Source organism: Salvelinus alpinus, chromosome 10 (genome assembly GCF_045679555.1).
Source record: "Salvelinus alpinus chromosome 10, SLU_Salpinus.1, whole genome shotgun sequence".
In the NCBI taxonomy this organism is placed as follows: domain Eukaryota; kingdom Metazoa; phylum Chordata; class Actinopteri; order Salmoniformes; family Salmonidae; genus Salvelinus; species Salvelinus alpinus.
Genome location: NC_092095.1, coordinates 16,498,166 through 16,502,205, shown reverse-complemented (window position 1 = coordinate 16,502,205; position 4,040 = coordinate 16,498,166).

The window sequence follows — 4,040 nt, the reverse complement described above, 5'->3', positions numbered from 1 at the left end:
GCAGCCTCTTGTCTGAGCAAGCTTGTGAAAACAGAGTAAGCTTACTAGGGGAGAGAGATAGTCTAAACTCCTCCTATGCCCTTGTAACCCCCCTCCGTGTGTGTGTTTTGATTGCCTCAGACGTGTGAGATGCTTTGCGTCTCACAGTTAAAGTAATGTGCTTTCACATTTAAATGAATCCATATAAACCATCTAAATCCACATAACTTCATACATCTAGCCTGTCTCTTCCTCTCCACTGTCTTAAACTAACATGACATTCTGTGGTGAGTGCTGTTTCATTGCAATGAAAACAATGCACAAACCTAGTAATATAGAGATTTAGGGGTGATATTCTAAGGTTTGAACCACTGACCCTACATTCATAGGGTAAACACAATACCTATTGTGCCATAAAAGTTCAGACCCCTTGGCTGGTGGGTATGTGATATGTGTAACAAAATGAGTGAGTGGTATTTGTGGACCCTTTGTACCAGCCTCATTTATCCTCTCTCTCTCCCACCTCACCTCCCTCTGTTCGCCTGTCTGTACTCCACTCTCAGCTCTACCCCTCCTACATCCATTCTAAGCCTCCCTCTGTTTGCCTGTCTGTACTCCACTCTCAGCTCTACCCCTCCTACATCCATTCTAAGCCTCCAGCTATAATTTAATATTTGCATAACCGTCACTTTAGATTAGAAGAATGGCTTTTTTCACATTTACTCACCCCTCCTACCTCTCTCTCTCGTTCTCTCTCTCTCTCTCTCTCGTTCTCCCTCTCTCTCGTTCTCTCTCTTTCTCGTTCTCTCTCTCTCTCATACCAGGGACCAGCATAATCTCAAATGCAAATTCTTGTAATTTTATTTTTTTCTAGGTGTGAGAGGGGGGGGGGGGGGGATATTTCCTGGAAGCATTCTCTGGAACTTGAGAAAAGGAAATCTTCTAATTCCATGCTCCAGGAACACAGAGCCGACTGAGACGGAGTTGGACTTCTAATTACTGTAGGTCATTCCAGGATTCCGTGAAACTTTGCTTCAGATAACGATGATCCAAAGAAGCAGGGATGTGTTGTATGAGTGATATCTGATATAAAGAAAGATATACTCTCTGTTTGTATATACTGTATATGATTTGCTGCTATTGTTCCTGTTATACAGTTATAAGCCTACACTTCAATGTAAGTTATTTTCTATGTCAATAAAATTTACTATTATAATTTTTCCCCCCACCTTTATTTAACCAGGTAGAACAGTTGAGAACAAGTTCTCATTTACAACTGCGACCTGGCCAAGATAAAGCAAAGGAGTGCGACACAAACAACAACACAGAGTTGCACATAGACTAAACAAACATACAGTCAATAACACAATAGAAAAGTCTATATACAGTGTGCAAATGTAGTAAGATTAGGGAGGTAAGACAATAAATAGGCCATAGTGGCGAAATAGTTCGAATTGAGCAATTAAACACTGGAGGGATATACAGGATGTGCAGAAGATGAATGTGCAAGTAGAGATACTGGGGTGCAAAGGAGCAAATTAAATAACAATATGGGGATGAGGTAGTTGGGTGGGCTATTTACAGGTGCAATGATTAGTAAGCTGCTCTGACAGCTGATGCTTAAAGTTAGTGAGGGATTTCAGTGATTTTTGCAATTCGTTCCAGTCATTGGCAGCAGAGAACTGGAAGGAAAGGCAGCCAAAGGGTGAGTTGGCTTTGGGGGTGACCTTTTTGGGAGTTGGCTTTGGAGCACGTGCTACGGGAGGGTGCTGCTGTGGTTACCAGTGATCTGAGATAAGGCAGGGCTTTACCTAGCAAAGACTTAAGGATGACCTGGAGCCAGTGGGTTTGGCGACAATGGCACTGTGATAGACTGCATCCAATTTGCTGAGTAGTGTTGGAGGCTATTTTGTAAATGACATCGCCGAAGTCAAGCATCGGTAGGACAGTCAGTTTTACGAGGGTATGTTTATCAGCAATTCGTTCTAGTCATTGGCAGCAGAGAACCGGAAGGAAAGGCGGCAAAGGAGGAGTTGGCTTTGGAGCTTGTCTCTCATTGATGAGACCTTTACAATGACACTAAATGGAGACGTATTTGTTTTCAGTTAGTCACTGGAAGTGCTTCACTCTGTTCTGTTTTTGCCCCCCTCTCTCTGGCCCTTCCCGTAAGCCTTCGCTTAGTAGGCAGGGCCTATCTACAGTTAGCAGAGTGGCAATTAGGAGCTGGAACTGACTAGCGTAGCAATTAAATGTTTCAACTTAAACTCTGAACATATCGCTAACACACAACATGCACAGTTCAAGGCTTCAGTTCAGCCTGTAATACCAAACACAGCTAACGCCACAGAGCCATCTGGCTGTGTCTGTCTGCCTGTGTCTGTCTGGCTAAACATTGCCCAAAAGGCCAATGCAAAGTGATTTATTGGGCATGTTCGGCAAATAAGCCTCCACCCACCCTAATTTCTGCTACAGGCAACCCACTTACAAAGGGAGAGTAAAACCTGGACAACCAGGAAAGGGCAAGGAAGGTTTCCATTAATACATGCTCGTGGTCTGCCACACTCGGAATGTGACTGTGTGTTTTCGGCCATAGAAGTGACCACAGTGCTGGACTCGGCTCAAAGGGTTCTTTATCCTGTTTGCAGGTGTCACTGGCAAGCGCACACACACACACACACACACACACACACACCCCCTAAAGGGCAGAGAGCGGTAGAAACAGTAGAAGGCAATCATGTGGTTGCGACTTGAAGACCATTTCAAATAAAATCACATGCACCGAATACATGTGTAGACCTCACAGTGAAATGCTGAATACAACAGGTGTAGACCTTACAGTGAAATGCTGAATACAACATGTGTAGACCTTACAGTGAAATGCTGAATACAACATGTGTAGACCTTACAGTGAAATGCTGAATACAACATGTGTAGACCTTACAGTGAAATGCTGAATACAACAGGTGTAGACCTTACAGTGAAATGCTGAATACAACATGTGTAGACCTTACAGTGAAATGCTGAATACAACAGGTGTAGACCTTACAGTGAAACGCTGAATACAACAGGTGTAGACCTTACAGTGAAATGCTGAATACAACATGTGTAGACCTTACAGTGAAATGCTGAATACAACAGGTGTAGACCTTACAGTGAAATGCTGAATACAACAGGTGTAGACCTTACAGTGAAATGCTGAATACAACAGGTGTAGACCTTACAGTGAAATGCTGAATACAACAGGTGTAGACCTCACAGTGAAATGCTGAATACAACAGGTGTAGACCTTACAGTGAAACGCTGAATACAACAGGTGTAGACCTCACAGTGAAATGCTGGATACAACAGGTGTAGACCTTACAGTGAAATGCTGAATACAACAAGTGTAGACCTTACAGTGAAATGCTGAATACAACAGGTGTAGACCTTAGTGAAATGCTTACTTACGAGCCCCTAACCAACAACGCAGCTAACACAAAAAAATACAGATAAGAAATAAAATAAAAAGTAATTGAAGAGCAGCAGTAAAATAACAATAGCGAGACTATATACAGGGGGGAAGCGTTTAGTTGATGTAATATGTACATGTAGGTAGAGTTATTAAAGTGACTATGCATAGATGATAACAGAGTAGCGGTGGTGTAAAAGGAGGGGGGGGGGGGGGGGCAATGCAAATAGTCTGGGTAGCCATTTGATTAGCTGTTCAGGGTTCTTATGGCTTGGGGGTAGAAGCTGTTTAGAAGCCTCTTGGACCCGCTGCGTGCTTTGGAAACAGACATGATCTTCTGACTCGCCACACAAACACTGTAGTAAGTTAAATAAAAACACAGGACCCCAAGTCATCATTCACCAAAGTTTCACCAAAGGCTAAAAGCCTCCTCTGACACACTGCAAACACAGCTAAGCTCTCAGCCACACTCTCACAAATACCAGCATGGTCCCACTATGTTCCATTCCTACCCACACGGTACACGGTTCTCAACTACATCAATTATTTGTCCACCTGGTGAGTTATCAGCAACAAGTTAAATATTAAAGGGAATATGCTAATACTGTTCTGT